General features: G+C 38.1%; 1 non-coding gene across 1 annotated transcript; it reads right to left on the bottom strand.

The window, feature by feature from the left end:
* Positions 1–251: 251 nt before the first annotated feature.
* Positions 252–359, bottom strand: LOC130963766 (small nucleolar RNA R71). The gene has a single exon (XR_009079885.1). It is a non-coding gene; the product is annotated as a small nucleolar RNA R71 (small nucleolar RNA).
* Positions 360–17,180: the final 16,821 nt, after the last annotated feature.

Raw genomic sequence — 17,180 nt, 5'->3', positions numbered from 1 at the left:
AACAGAATTGCAAGTTCCATGGACTTCCATTGGAAGATCCTCATCAGTTTTTAGCTGAATTCTTGCAAATCTGTGACACAGTCAAGACTAATGGGGTTGACCCTGAGGTCTACAGACTGATGCTATTCCCTTTTACTGTAAGATACAGAGCTAGAATATGGTTGGACTCACAACCTAAAGATAGCCTGGACTCTTGGGAAAAGCTAGTCAATGCCTTCTTGGCAAAGTTCTTTCCACCTCAAAAATTGAGTAAGCTTAGAGTGGAAGTCCAAACCTTCAGACAGAAGGATGGAGAATCCCTCTATGAAGCTTGGGAAAGATACAAACAATTAATCAGAAAATGTCCCTCTGACATGCTTTCTGAATGGAGCATCATGGGTATTTTCTATGATGGTCTCTCTGAACTATCCAAAATGTCTTTGGATAGCTCTGCTGGAGGATCTCTTCATCTGAAGAAGATGCCTACAGAAGCTCAAGAGCTCATTGAAATGGTTGCAAATAACCAATTCATGTACACTTCTGAAAGGAATCCTGTGAACAATGGGACAAGTCAGAAGAAAGGAGTTCTTGAGATTGATGCTCTGAATGCCATACTGGCTCAGAATAAAATATTGACTCAACAAGTCAATTTGATTTCTCAAAGTCTGTCTGGAATGCAAAATGCACCAAGCAGTACAAAGGATGCTTCATCTGAGGAAGAAGCTTATGATCCTGAGAATCCTTCAATGGAAGAGGTGAATTACCTAGGAGAACCCTATGGAAACACCTATAATTCTTCATGGAGAAATCACCCAAATTTTTCATGGAAGAATCAAGAGAGACCTCAACAAGGTTTCAACAACAACAATGGTGGAAGAAACAGGTTTAGCAATGGCAAGCCTTTTCCATCATCTTCTCAGCAACAGACAGAGAATTATAAGCAGAACCCCTCTGACTTAGCAACCATGGTCTCTGATCTAATCAAAACCACTCAAAGTTTCATGACTGAAACAAGGTCCTCCATTAGGAATTTGGAGGCACAAGTGGGACAGCTGAGCAAGAGAATTACTGAACTCCCTCCTAGTACTCTCCCAAGTAATACAGAAGAAAATCCAAAAGGAGAGTGCAAAGCCATAACCATGGCCGAATTTGGAGAGGAAAGAGAGGAAGTGGACGCCACTGAAGAAGACCTCAATGGGCGTGCACTAGCCTCCTCTGAGTTCCCCAATGAGGAACCATGGGAATCTGAGTCTCAAAATGAGACCATAGAGATTCCATTGGACTTACTTCTGCCTTTCATGAGCTCTGATGAGTATTCTTCCTCTGAAGAGGATGAGTATGTCACTGAAGAGCAAGTTGCTAAATACCTTGGAGCAATCATGAAGCTAAATGACAAGTTATTTGGAAATGAGACTTGGGAGGATGAACCCCCTTTGCTCACCAAAGAACTGGATGACTTGTCTAGGCAGAAATTACCTCAAAAGAGACAAGACCCTGGGAAGTTTTCAATACCTTGTACCATAGGCACCATGACCTTCAAGAAGGCTCTGTGTGACTTAGGGTCAAGTGTAAACCTCATGCCTCTCTCTGTAATGGAGAAGTTAGGGATCTTTGAGGTACAAGCTGCAAGAATCTCACTAGAGATGGCAGACAACTCAAGAAAACAAGCTCATGGACTTGTAGAGAATGTTTTGGTAAAAGTTGAAGACCATTATATCCCTACTGATTTCATAGTCCTAGAGACTGGGAAGTGCATGGATGAATCCATCATCCATGGCAGACCCTTCCTAGCCACAGCAAAGGCTGTGATTGATGTTGATGGAGGTGAACTGATCATTCAAGTGAATGAAGAATCCTTTGTGTTTAAGGCTCAAGGATATCCCTCTGTCACCATGGAGAGGAAGTATGAAGAGCTTCTCTCAAATCAGAGACAAACAGAGCCCCCACAGTCAAACTCTAAGTTTGGTGTTGGGAGGCCACAACCAAACTCTAAGTTTGGTGTTGAACCCCCACATTCAAACTCTAAGTTTGGTGTTGGGAGGTTCCAACATTGCTCTGAGTATCTGTGAGGCTTCATGAGAGCCCTCTGTCAAGCTACTGACATTAAAGAAGCGCTTGTTGAGAGGCAACCCAATGATTATATTTTATCTATTTTCTCTTGTTATTTTATGTTTTTTTTGTAGGTTGATGATCATAAGAAGTCACAAAATCAATTGAAAAAGCAAAAACAGAATGAAAAACAGGAAGAAAAATAGCACACCCTGGAGGAAGAACCCACTGGCGTTTAAACGCCAGTGAGGCTAGCAGTTGGGCGTTTAACGCCCAGTCTGGCACCATTCTGGGCGTTTAACGCCAGAAAGGGGCACCAGACTGGCGTTAAACGCCAGAAAAGGGCAAGAACCTGGCGTTAAACGCCAGGAATGGGCACCAGCCCGGCGTTTAACGCCAGAATTGGCTCAAAACGTGTTTTTGAATGCCATTTGGTGCATGGATGACTTTTCCTTGACACCTAAGGATCTGTGGACCCCACAGGATCCCCACCAACCCCACCACCACTCTTTCTCTTCACCAATCACCTCAATACCTCTTCACCAAAAAAAAACCCCCACATATCAAATCCCACTATCATCTTCACTCCTTCATTTTCACACACCCTAAACACTACTTCTTCCCCTTTTTGCCGAACCACAAAGCCATCTCCCTCTCCTCCATTTCTTCTTCTTCTACTCTCTTCTTTCTTCTTTTGCTCGAGGACGAGCAAACCTTTTAAGTTTGGTGTGGTAAAAGCATTGCTTTTTGTTTTTCCATAACCATTTATGCATCCAAGGCCGGAGAAACCTCTAGAAAGAGAAAAGAGAAGGCAAAAGCTTTCACCTCCGAGTCATGGGAGATGGAGAGATTCATCTCAAGGGTGCATCAAGACCACTTCTATGAAGTTGTGGCCATGAAGAAGGGTCAACTTTGATCAAAGGTTGGACCAAGTCCTCATAGACATTTGTGAAGAGGGCGTTCAATGAAAGAGAGATTCAAGAGGGAAGCCGGTTCAACTGAGAAGGCATGACCTCAAGCCCATTACTAAGAAAAGGATGGAGCAAACAAGAGACCCCTCTCATCAAGAGATTCCTGAGATGCCTCAAGGGATGCACTTTCCTCCACAAGACTATTGGGAGCAAATTAACACCTCCCTAGGAGAATTGAGTTCCAACATGGGACAACTAAGAGAGGAGCAACAAAGACAAGGAAGAGACATTGAGGAGCTCAAGCACTCCATAAGACCTTCAAGAGGAAGAACAAGCCGCCATCACTAAGGTGGACCCGTTCTTTAATCTCCTTGTTCTTTATTCTTCTGTTTTTCGAAAAGTGTGCTTTATGTTTATCTATGTTTGTGTCTTATGATCATTAGTGTCTTAGTGTCTATGCCTTAAAGTTATGAATGTCCTATGAATCCATCACCTTTCTTAAAAGAAAACTGTTTTTATTACAAAAGAACAAGAAGTACAGGATTTCAAATTCATCTTTAAAACTAGCTTAATTAGTTTGATGTGGTGACAATACTTTTTGTTTTCTGAATGTATGATTGAACAGTGCATATGTCTTTTGAATTTGTTGTTCATGAATGTTAAAATTGTTGGCTCTTGAAAGAATGATGAAAAAGGAGACATGTTACTGAGGATCTGAAAAATCATAAAAATGATTCTTGAAGCAAGAAAAAGCAGTGAATACAAAAAAAAAAAGGGGGAAGGAGAAAAACGAAAAAAAAAAGAGAAAGAGAAAAAGAAAGAAAAAAGAAAGAAATAAAGTTGTGATCCAAGGCAAAAAGAGTGTGCTTAAGAACCCTGGACACCTCTAATTGGGGACTCTAGCAAAGCTGAGTCACAATCTGAAAAGGTTCACCCAATTATGTGTCTGTGGCATGTATGTATCCGGTGGTAATACTGGAAAACAGAGTGCTTTGGGCCACGGCCAAGACTCAATAAGTAGCTGTGTTCAAGAATCATCATACTTAACTAGGAGAGTCAATAACACTATCTGGATTCTGAGTTCCTAAAGAAGCCAATCATTCTGAATATCAAAGGATAAAGTGAGATGCCAAAACTGTTTGGAGGCAAAAAGCTACTAGTCCCGCTCATCTAATTTGGAGCTAAGTTTCATTGATAATTTGGAGTCTATAGTATATTCTCTTCTTTTTATCTTATTTGATTTTCAGTTGCTTGGGGACAAGCAACAATTTAAGTTTGGTGTTGTGATGAGCGGATAATTTGTACGCTTTTTGGCATTGTTTTTAGTATGTTTTTAGTATCTTTTAGTTAGTTTTTATTATATTTTTATTAGTTTTTAGTTAAAATTCACTTTTCTGGACTTTACTATGAGTTTGTGTGTTTTTCTGTGATTTCAGGTATTTTCTGGCTGAAATTGAGGGATCTGAGCAAAAATCTGATCCAGAGACTGAAAAGGACTGCAGATGCTGTTGGATTCTGACCTCCCTGCACTCGAAGTGGATTTTCTGGAGCTACAGAAGCCCAATTGGCGCGCTCTCAACGGCGTTCGAAAGTAGATATCCTGGGCTTTCCAGCAATATATGATAGTCCATACTTTGCCCAAGATTTGATGGCCCAAACTGGCGTTCAAAGTCACCTCAAGAAATTCCAGCGTTAAACGCCGGAACTGGCACCTAAATGGGAGTTAAACGCCCAAACTGGCATAAAAGCTGGCGTTTAACTCCAAGGAGAGTCTCTACACGAAAATGCTTCATTTGCTCAGCCCAAGCACACACCAAGTGGGCCCGGAAGTGGATTTTTATGTCATTTACTCATCTTTGTACACCTTAGGCTACTAGTTTTCTATAAGTAGGACCTTTTACTATTGTATTTTCATCTTCGGACATCTAGTTCTTAGATCAGATCTTGGTTCTTCTGGTTCCCTCTCTGGGGCCAAAACCAATTATCACTTTTGTTCTTATGTATTTTCAACGGTGGAGTTTCTACACACCATAGATTAAGGTGTGGAGCTCTGCTGTACCTCGAGTATTAATGCAATTACTATTGTTCTTCTATTCAATTCCGCTTGTTCTTTGTCCAAGATATCACTTGTTCTTCAACTTGATGAATGTGATGATCCGTGACACTCATCATCATTCTCACTCATGAACAAGGTGACTGACAACCACTTTTGTTCTACAAGCATCCAAGGCTCTAGTGTTTATCTCTTGGATTCCTGATACACGATGCATGGTTGGTCGCCTGACAACCGAGTGCTCGCCTGACAAACGAGCCAGCCATTCCGTGAGATCAGAGTCTTCGTGGTATAGGCGAGAACTGATGGCGGCATTCAAGAGAATCCGGAAGGTCTAAACTTGTCTGTGGTATTCTGAGTAGGATTCAATGATTAAATGACTGTGACGTGCTTCAAACTCCTAGCAGGCGGGGCGTTAGTGACAGACGCAAAAGGATCGATGGATTTTATTCCGGCCTGACCGAGAACCGACAGCTGATTAGCCATATGCTGTGACAGAGCATGGGAACATTTTCACTGAGAGGATGGGAGGTAGCCACTGACAACGGTGAAACCCTACATGAGCTTGCCATGGAAAGGAGTAAGAAGGATTGGATGAAGACAGTAAGAAAGCAGAGAGACGGAAGGGAAGGCATCTTCATTCGCTTATCTGAAGCTCTCACCAATGATATACATAAGTATCTCTATCTTTATCTTTATGCTTTATTCGTTTATCACTATACCCATTTGAGTCTGCCTGACTGAGATCTACAAGGTGACCATAGCTTGCTTCATACCAACAATCTCCGTGGGATCGACCCTTACTCGCGTAAGGTATTACTTGGACGACCCAGTGCACTTGCTGGTTAGTTGTGCGAAGTTTTAGTGATCACAATTTCGCGCACCAGTAATTTATCTTCTATACTGTTGTCATTTTCCTCCCATTCTTCCTCTTCCCTTGCCAAACTCAGAATGCTTGCTTATCCTCAAGCAACAATTAGAACGATGGCTATAGGGCTAACATGGATCATGAATGTCTTACACAATGAAATGTTAGTAACACATGTGTTTTAAGCAAGCAGAATTAAAGATAACAATCAAGGCATAGGAAACAGAGACATTGTGATTGCAAACATAAGAGGGTGTGCATGATACATTGCATAAAGAATAAGTGGCACACCAAACTTAGTGTGACACTTTCACTTGGAATTGATGCAAGTATCTAGTAGATATTGGAATCAAATTTTGTTGCATAGTAACACTAAACTTAGAATGCAGTCATATGTCCATTTTATTTGAACTAAGACTAAGGTTATTTGTTAAATACAATCACCAAGTGAAGAATCTGTCATGAATAAAGATCTATTGATGATGTATTAACAAAAAAAATAATTAAAAAGAAAAATAAATAAAAGCTTTAAAAGCAAAGAAATGACTAAAATAAAGAGAACAACAAAGAAAAAATTGTCAAACCAAAAGATAAATAACACTACAAAGGCATTATGGTTATGCAGACAAGTGGTGCTGCTGGATTCTTGCATAGAGAATTAAGTGGCACACCAAACTTAGAAGCTTAGTATGACACTTTCAATTTTAATTTGATGCAATTATCCAGTAAGATTGAAAACAAATTGTTGCAGGGAAACACCAAACTTAGAATGTAATCATATGCCAATTTATTGAAATTTAAACAAAGCAAAGGAATGAAATGTTACCTAAGGTTGGGTTACCTCCCAACAAGCACTCTTTTAGTGTCATTAGCTTGACATGTTGTTCTTCACTTTCTTCCTCTTTTTCCAGTTTGTTAAGAAGAATGACTTCAAGGGGAGAGAAGATTCAGCTATTGCCCCCTGTCTTGGTCTCCTCTCAGCAAGCTTCCTTTTGTAAATGGCTTGATTGATCTTGCTTGCTGGATCTGGGACAGGAGTGGTGCTCTTGTTAGATGCCTTCACTTCTTTGGATTCAAGATTTGGTTGCTGTGTGATTATTGGAGTTTTATCTTCATCCAGAGCCTTTTGAATTGGTGATTCCCTGAGCTCTTCCTCTATGCACTTCTCTGCTTCAATTGAGTGTGACTTCTCTTGATTATCTTCCTCTATTCCTTCTTTACGACTTTCCATTAAGTCCTTTGGGAGGGAATCTTTATGTTATATTGTCACTTCAATTAGCTTTTGTGAATATACAGCCTCAAGGTCAATTGCCTCCACCACCTCCTCCTTCATTAAAATTTCACTTAATACAATGGCCTCTTCTTCCTCTTCTTCACTCACAGTTTATTCTTCATCCTTACCATTTGGCAATCCTGAATGTGTCCTCCTTTGCTCTAACGGCCTATTAATCTTCTTGAAGAGGATTTCTTTCTAGGAGGATTGTTTGTGTCTTTCCAAGAGTTGTCCTTGTATTTTAATGACTTGGCTTCGGCTTTCCAAGGGTTCTTTAGACCATTGAAGGTAATCCTCAACTGCTAGTTCAAGAGATGAAGGTTGAGAGAAATTTTGGTGACATGGATGTGTTGTGGTGAAGTTGTGTTGAGGGATGTGGAACGAGTTTTTGAGTTGTGGGATGAATTTTGTGGTTGGTAGGATGAGTTGTATGGATCTTGGAGGAAACTTTGTGTTGATGCATAATCAAGTGATGAACAATCTTCCAAGTATGCTCTGGCAGCACAATCAAGTGATAATGTCCTTGAATAATTAGAATGTGAATCATTGTATTTCCCTTCCTAGCCATCATTTGTGTACGTGCCATCACAATATGAGTCACTTTGTGGCTCTGGGAAATATTTCATTTCACTTGATTGTTCATACTTCCTCATTCCTTGTTGATACTCCCATCCACCATGAGGATAATGATATGAATCATTTTATGGTGGTGGTTGGTATCCCATATGATTCTCTTGCTCATCTTGTGTTTCTGAAGCAAATCTCCATGGATTGGAGTGCTCAGAATTTCTATTTTCTTGGTGATATTTCCAGCCACCATTAGAGATTGGTGATGGTGGGTAATATCCCATAAAATTTGTTTGATCATAAGATGAGTTGAACTCCATTTAAATTTTGTAAAACACATTCACTAAAGCAATTGAAAGTCATGTCTTAGATGAGAATTTGCTTAGTGAGGTAAAAACACAAACACCTTGGTTTCAACAAAAAATTAAAAGAACAAAATGCTTGATCTAGACTTCTCACCCACTTAATCATTGTTGATCTAAATCAATCTCCAGCAACGGTGCCAAAAACTTGATGGGTTGGAAATTAGAATTCCAACACAAAACTCACCGGCAAGTATATTGAGTCGCATCAAGTAGTAATAACTCACAAGAGTGAGGTCGATCCCACAGGGATTGATGGATCAAGCAACTTTAGTGGGTGATTAGTCTAGTCAAGCTAACATTTATGAATTGGGTGAAATTGAGCAACAGAAAGTAAATTGCAGTGAATTGTAAATAGCAGAATGTAAATTGGACAGAAGCTTAAATTGGCATAAGTTTAAAGAGCAAGAAAAGTAAAATGCATCAAAGGTAAAGGGATTTGGGAGCAAGGAAATTAAAGAAGTAGTAAGTAGAACTTAGAACAATTGCAGAGGAATTAAATTACATGAAACGTAAAAGGTATATAATTGAAGAATGTGAAGTGCAGTAAATTAAAGAGCCCTCAGATGAAGAAATTCATAAACAGATCAATTCAGTACCAGAACAGAAATGTAGAAGTGCATTCAAAATGGAATGAAAACTTAAATCTCAATTGTTCTCTTAACAAAACAGAAAAGAAATTGCTAAGGAAGGAAAATGAAACAGAAAAGAAACTCAAATCTGACTTCCAATTCTCAAATTCAACAAGAAAAATTAAAAGAAAGCTCTCTATTCTACTACTACTCCTACTGCTCTCTATTAGAGCTAGCCTTTTTTCTAAAATGGAACAGATGCCTTTTTATAGGCTTTTACAAAAATGACAAATGAAAATGAAATTGAAGACAAATTACAAATAAAATAAAATTCCTAATCTAATTGTTTCTTATGCCTTTGAGTGATGATAATGGGCTTTGTTTGCTTTGGATTTGAAGGATTGGCTTTTGGTTTTAAGAAGAGATCTAAGCAAAGTTTGAATACTGGTGCTTCAAGTTTGAGTCAACATTTGAGGGTCAACATTGACTCAAACGCCGCTTCGAACAGACCAGCAAAAAGGAAACTGCTGCTGTCATTGGCGTTTGACTCAACGTTAGAGGGACAACATTTGCCGATCCACGCGTACGCGTACTATGCGCTTCCGCACACAATGCCGAAAGTGCTCATCCACGCGTACGCGCACCGTGCGCTTGCGCGTGCATTGATGTTTTTCCCATTCACGCGTACGCGGCATTGACGCGTGCGTGTCGATTCTAAATTTTACAATTTCAATTCTGGGCTGAGCGTCGTGAGCGTTGGAGGTAACGTTTGAGGAAATGTTAAGCCTCCAACGTTCAGTTGTTGCGCGTACGCTCACATGAGCCAAAAATACGCGTTTACGCGTACGTGTGCTGTACGCTTCTACGCAGATGCCAAAATTTGCTGTTTTTGCGCGTACGCGACATGTACGCGTACGCGCACCTCAAAAATCCTTTGGCCCCAGAATTGATCATTTTCTCACTACGTTAAGGTTAACGTTGGACCCCCAACGCGATGTCAAACGTAAGCTTCAGCCAGTTTGTGTTCTGTTTCTCTTCTCCAAGTCTCCATCCTCTGCATGCTTTTTTCTTCAACCTTCCTCCATGCCTTTCTTCACCTATCATCAACCAACAAATGTATCAAAACTATGCTAAAATCATGAGACTTCTTATTATTCTCAGCATATAAGTAATCGTAGCATAAAACCTCATGAAATTGTATTAAATTACTCATGGTTGAAGGAATATAGGCATACATGTATTTCTACCCAAATGGCTTACTTATAACTCAAGAAAGTACATAAAACCTAATGAAAACAAAGAAAAAGGCTAGTAAAACTAGCCTAAGATGTCTTGGCATCAGCATGTGTCATGATTATATATATGTATATTGATACAAAAATTATGAGAACAATATTCCACTAGCAAGTATACCAGATCGTATTAAGTAATAAAACTCACTTGAGTGAGGTCAATGTCACGAGGATTAAAGGATTATGCAATCAATAGTTAATTGATTTTTCTAGTTAGACAATCATAATTGGGTAATGAGCAATAAGAACTATAAATGACATGAAATTAAAAAAAAAGTAATAAAGTGACTAGAAAGTAAATGACATGAAAATAAAGTACAAGAAAATAAAGTGCTGGAAAGTTAAATTGCAAGAAATCTAAAGTACAGGAAATATAAACTACTAAAAATTAAAGATAAGACATTAGAGATTGGAGATGCTAATTTCTCCTGAATCAATGATTCTCAACTTCTTCTCTTGTTCATGCAATGTTTAGATCTATAGTGGATCGTATGTAATTAAGCTCCAATTCCTTGGCTACTCAATTTCTCAAATGATGATCAAATACCAATTCCTTGATCCAGTACTCATGAAAAGAGATTAAGCATAATTTCTAATCCCATGCCACACAACTCCTAAGATCTCAATTTCAGAGTGATTACATGTCATAATATCAACTCCAAATCAAAATCAAATTCATTGTGAGAAGAGAGCTTCAAACTGAATTCATATGATTCCTTTTCCAAGGTTTACATAGAATTCTAATAAATCCAATTTCTCTTCTGATTGAATTGAATCTTTGAAGAACGAAAACTCTCTCTTAGATAAACAAAGATAGAATCAAGAGAGAAGAGAAGAAAATAAATATCAAGTCATTCAAAATGCAAACAGAGCTCCTTTTCCAAATGTAGAGAATTAAAAATTCATAATTAAATATTTACAAGAGTGGTATGGAAGAAAATGGAAGAGAAGAGAAGTGTGTGAAGAGAGGGGTCCGAAGACCCCCTCCCAGTGGTGTGTGTCCAAGATCGTGTACCCTATATATGGTGAAACTAGGGCCTATTTATAGGCTATCCTAAATTATAAAATCAAATGAAATTGAAAATAAATTACAATTAAATGAAAATCAACTACTTTTAGATGCTTCTTGTGGCCTTGATTTGTTGACAATTATGGGCTTGCTTGCATGAATTTTGAGATGGACTTGGGTGAGAGAAGTGGCTCAATATGCACTCCAGGGGTGTCTTGGCGTCACCTTGCAACACGCTCCCTTTAAGTGGCGTTGCCAATGCCCAGTTGGCGTTGTTTGGGGATAACGCCCCCTGTGCTGGGCGTTGCCAACGCCCATTTTATTTTTGCAAATAAGTATTTCTGTGTGCGTATGCACACTTCTCAAAAATTCCAATATCAAGTGTCACAGGTATGTTTTCAGAAGAACACCAGTTATTCTTGGCGTTGCCAACGCCAGGTTGGCGTTACTTGAAGATAACGCCCCTTTTGTGGGCGTTGTTGCTTGTGGACCTGTGCGTACGCACACTCTTTGAAATCTGTCGTACTTGTGCATAGGCACAGGTGTGTGTACACACACTTCCCGAAACCTTCAGCTCCAGGCGTTGTTGCACAATAACGCTGGTTGAGGTGGGTGTTGCCAACACCCATAAATTGCTTCCAGGAATGCTTTGGGTGTCATTGTGAGGTAACACCCCTTTAACTGGACATTACCAACGCCCATATATTTTTTCCAGAGTTGTGTTCCTGTGCGTATTAATTTCTGCAGATCGCGCATGTCACGCGTACGCGCCGGTCACAAGTACGCGTCATTCAGCAATTTTCCTCTCCACGCATGCGCTCGCGTCATTTGCGCGAACTCCAATCCATGTGTACACGTCCAGCATGCGTGCTCGTCGCTGTGATTTTGTCCAAATCGCGCGCACGCATCAGCCATGCGTGTGTGTCGCTGTTCGCTGGTTGTCTCCTTTATTTCTTGTGCTCCTTCCCTTTTTGTAAGCTTTCTCTCCATTCTCTAAGCCATTCCTGCCCTATGAAGTCTGAAACACTTAATCACACAAATCACGGCATCGAATGGTATAAAGAGAAATTAAAATACGTAATTAAAAGATCTCTAGGAAGCAAGTTTTTAACCATAGAACTAAACTAGGAAGGAATTGTAAACTCATACAAATCATATGAATAAGTGGACAAGAATTTGATAAAAATCACTCAATTAAACACAATATAAACCGTAAAATAGTGGTTTATCATGTATACACAGGTTTGTGCATACGCACACTCCTTGAATCTTCAGTACTTGTGCGTACACACATCTCTCAAAACTTCCAGCCTCCTGTTGGCTTGCTCTACTCCAAGTGCTTTGCATGCTTTTCTCATTTCCTATCAAGCATTAAACATAGTGTATCAAAGTAATATACAAGATGACTTAACATACTAAGTGTAATAATAATGCTCATAATCACACTTCACTTAGTGTTATCTATTGCATCATATTCGCCTTGCATATTCATGAAATAGCTACAATTTCAACTCATGCTTGATGATTCATTACATGTAGAGATATTTCATGCAATCACTTGTTTATTTATTAAAGTTACATAAAAACAAACTAAAAGCTAACTAAAATAACAACTAAAAATAACCAATGATGCGCATGCATCATATATATGCATATAAGCCGCATTTTCATTTTTTTTGTTCCCTTAATGGCTTCGGCCAATTTCTTTTCCTTTCTTCTCTTAATGGCTTGGGCCAATGAGAATGGAACTAAGGTAATGGTAATAATTAATGGTAATTTAGTGGCTAGGTGTCAAGTTCTTGAGCTACTGAGTCAGCAGTTCAAGTTATAAATATTTTAAATGAATAATTATAAAAACTGAATATATTAAAACACAAGTAATAATATATATAGGGTTAAATATATATGAGTTACTAATAGAAAAGACATTAGTAACTTAAGGATGAAAGATATTTGATTAAGTATTAGCAACTCTAAGCTCATCTGAAAATATTGATAATCACTTATATCGGCAAATATCGGACTTGATAATAATAATAATAATATTAATATCTAGGCTCTATTATAATTATAGTGAAAAACCTGTAAAATTAGTAAATAATTAGCCAAAAAATTAATTATTACTAAAAGAAATTAGAAAATGAAATTTTACAGTTTAAAGAGATAGATCTAATTAAATTAAGAATTTTGACACTAATTTTAAAGAATTTAGCCAAAGATTGGACTGAACAGGCCAAACTGAACAAACTGGGCCCATATTGGGCCCATGGCCCAACCCAATCCATTAAAAACATAAAGGGCTTCAGCCTCCTTGCTTCTAGGGGTGTTCAAAACCGATCTGGACTGATCTAAACCAATCAACTGAACCGAAAAAATAAAAAACCGAACAAATTGAAAACCGAAAAATCGAACAAAAACATGTTTTGCTGTTTTTATTGTGGTTAGGTTCAATTTTCAGTTCTGACAATGAAAATCCTAACCGAACCGAACTGGTATATTAAAAACCCTAAAAAACCAAACTCCACCACCCCACCCCCACCTCCAAACGTGATTCTCCTCTCCTAACTCACTTGAAATTCGTGACCTAACCCCCACCCCGACCCCCAAACGTAAACCTAGATCTAGGCCTCTAGCTACTCTCTTCTCTCAGTCTTGCACTCTTGCTCTCTGCACTGGAGTCTGCCGAAGCCTTCTTTCCAGCAAGCACTGACCAGTAGCACTCTTCCCAGCAACGCCGACTCAGCAACACTCTTCCCAGCAGTGCTCTTCTCGGCGAGCACCGACCCAACAGCGCTGAAGCCTTCTTCCTAGCGATAGCGAGCACGGACTCAGCAGCGTTCTTTCCAATAATGCCGAAGCCTTCTTCCCAGTTTCCAGCGGCGTTTCTAGCCAACCACAACACAGCACAGACAACACCGACCACCGAGCTACCCAGCCTCTGATTCAAGAGAGATATGGAGCCTAAGCCTTTGAGTCAGATATGTAATTAAGTAATTTGAGTAATTTCTATTCAATCATCATTATTCATTGATTCATTATTGCTGGTTGTTGTTTTATTGCTGGATCAGTATAGGAAAAATTATTGTTTTATTTGTTTTATTGTTTTACTTGTTATTGATTCATTGATTTCATTGTTGCTGAATGCTGGGTTTTGTTTTATTGCTGGTTCAGTGTTCACAGTTTAGGGAGTTTTTCATTGTTTAGGAAAATTTATTATTTTGTTTGTTTTATTGTTTTACTTGTTATTGATTCATTGATTTCATTGTTGCTGGATGCCGGTTGTTGTTTTATTCAGTGTTTATGGGATCACTTTACTAAAGATGAAACTAGTAATCCATAGTACACTAGAAGCTGAAGACAACTTACAAAGCAACCAGACCCAACCTGTTCATGTGAGTTGAGTTGATTTGTTTTCTGTGCTTGTCATTTTGAGGCTATTGGATTCATCAGTAAAATATAGGGATCACTTAGAGAAGGGTAATTAAGCAGTAACAAACCTGATTACCTGGAATTGCAGACATAGTTTTCTATTCTTTTAACTATCAGTGTGTGGTTTCTTTTGACAATTTTGTTTTACAATTTTCTCACCCGAAGTACTTTATTTTTCCATTCCTAATGTATTTGTTCAAGGTTGGTTTCCAATTTAGTAATTACATTTTGTTTGAATGTTGACTTATCGTTTACAATACAATAATGAGACTAGCTAGAACTACAAACAAATCAAATTGTTAATCTCTCCTAAAATTCAACCTTGGTGTAAGATTAACAATACTTAAATATTTGTGAAATATTAAATCTGAATAAAGTTTACTCTGAGAACTATAACAACAATGCAGATATAGATATAGATATAGGAAAAGTTATAAAACTGTAGGATCATATTCTGCATTTTTATTATTGGTTTGCATCTTTATTAGAATGTATAACTAGATTAGAATGCTTTTCTACTAGTGCTATATTGTTATTATTACTATTGTTTTTATTATGTAACTGCTTTTTTATTTTAGGTTGGTTTGCAAAAAGAAGTTTAGCTGTTATGTTGGAGAAAACACCATCACTTGGCTATCTTTTGTTGAAAATAATATTTATTTTCAGTTGTGTTGACTATTAAACTTTTAAACTTCTTTAATTGTCGTATTTGAATTCCTTTTTTCATTAAATTTCATTTGATCAAGACTTTGATAGCTATTGTGTATTTGTGTTTGTTGATTTCAATATTATAACATTGTGAAATAGTATGGTAGTATTTTTTTGAATTAGTTAAAAAAACCGAACAAACTAAACCAAATCAAACCGATTTTAATTGGTTTGGTTTGGTTCGGATGGCTTTGATAAAAAAATCAAACCAAACCGAACCGCAGTTTAATTAAACGATTGGATAGGATGACTTTTTTCTCATAAACCGAACCAAACCGCACCGCGAACATCCCTACTTGCTCCAAATCACTAGGATTCACGCTGCTATGGGGAAAAACAAGGGGGAGAACCACAAACCCTTGCTAACAAATTTCAATTCTTAATAACTTTTTATTCGAAGCTTCGATTAACGAGCCGTCAGCGGCCACGTATTCGTCTCTGAATTTTTTACAAAACCTAGTAAGTAATTTGGTAAAGAGCTTTCATTTTCAGTTTCGAATTTCCTCCTTCCAATTTCAAAAATTCAATGTGTGGGTGTTGAGATTTTTTATCCTTTGATGTTATAGGCTTGAACTAACTTGAGAAAATCATTGGGTTTTGCTCCATTGATGCTTGAGAAAAGTAAGGACCCCCTAAACCCTTGTGAAATCTGTGATTAAGTGGAATCTATATTGATTTACTGATGATTGTTTGTATTTGATTGAGTTGTGGGTTGTTTTGGGGCATGTTAGTGGTCATTGGTGGTGTTGGAGACTTGACGTTGCACTTTGGGAAGCTGGGGATCTATTTGGTGTGACCTTGAAAGCCTAGATCTTTGCAGAACGGTGCTAATCATGTAGTTTCGGGTTTATCAGGAAATCGGCTAAAGTATGGTTTCGATTTCTCGTAATTAAAATGTAATGGATTGTGAAAACATAGGCTAGATAACCATAAGATAGGTTGAAGCATGTATGTATGATTAGTGGTTAGTGACCTTAAAATAAATGTTGAGTATCTTGAACTTGGGTGAGGAATGATGGTATTCATGATTTGTGTTGCATGATTTTGATTGTTAGGATTGGAAGATATGAATGTTGAGAACTAACCTTGAGTGTGTGTTGAACAATGATAATTATGATGTTATGATAATGATATTGATGGTGATGTATATTGGACTTGGATATGATAATGGTGATGTATTTTGTGGTTTTCATATGCAAGACGTGATGCATCTCGCTGAGGCATACTGGATGCTTCTGATAGCGGAGATCCTTGTCTTTGGGATTTTATATTAGATATATGTATATATGTAGATACTTTTATCTCTACTGCTTATGTATTTGGTGTATTAACTTCCTCTTAGAGGTTATTTTGGAGAAATAGGTTCTGTAACTCTGTATTTTGGGCTTATTTTGGGTTCTCTTATATATATGTTATATACTTATGTGCTCAAGCCGGTTTATCTTCGCAAGTCGGGTCTTGAGCTTCGTATTTGTACCTTGAAACTCTCTTTCGGTTATATCTATATTAGCTTTTCTTATCTTTTCCGTTTATCGTTTATGTATCGTGAGTGTTGCTCTTTTTGTTTTACCTTTTTTCATTTTTTTAACAAGAAAAGACTCATAGTTATAAATCTTTTTCACTATATTATGTATATAAATTTTACTTTTAGAAGTCATAGCGCCTCGCCACCTCTGTTTTACATCCTATGTGTAAAGCTCTGTGTGGTAGGGTGTTACATTATGGTATCAGAGCAGTTCGTTCCTGTAGAGACTGAGGGACGGACTGATATGCTTCTGAGCATACTCTAAGTTGTGTTTACATGCTATTTAGGATATCTAATTGATAAATATAGCATAAGGTTCATGAGCTTGTATTCGGAACTTTGAAGCGCTAGACTTGCAATATTGAGACTGATCACCTTGATATCACTTGTTTGGGGTGAACAAAACCAGACAGTGACTCGTGGATGGTGTCGCGGGCAAGGGGAAATAGGAATCAAAATGAGGAACACGAAACAAATGCGAACAACCCTGCAAACTTCATGGCTGCCCTGAAGAACATGGCTGCGACTATGCAGGCCACAGCTGCTGCCTTAGGAAATCAAGCTAATAATGGAAATGGCAAAA

This window comes from Arachis stenosperma, chromosome 2 (assembly GCF_014773155.1).
Source record: "Arachis stenosperma cultivar V10309 chromosome 2, arast.V10309.gnm1.PFL2, whole genome shotgun sequence".
NCBI lineage: Eukaryota > Viridiplantae > Streptophyta > Magnoliopsida > Fabales > Fabaceae > Arachis > Arachis stenosperma.
Note: the sequence above shows the minus strand (reverse complement) of the source record. Positions and strands in the feature narration are given on the sequence as shown.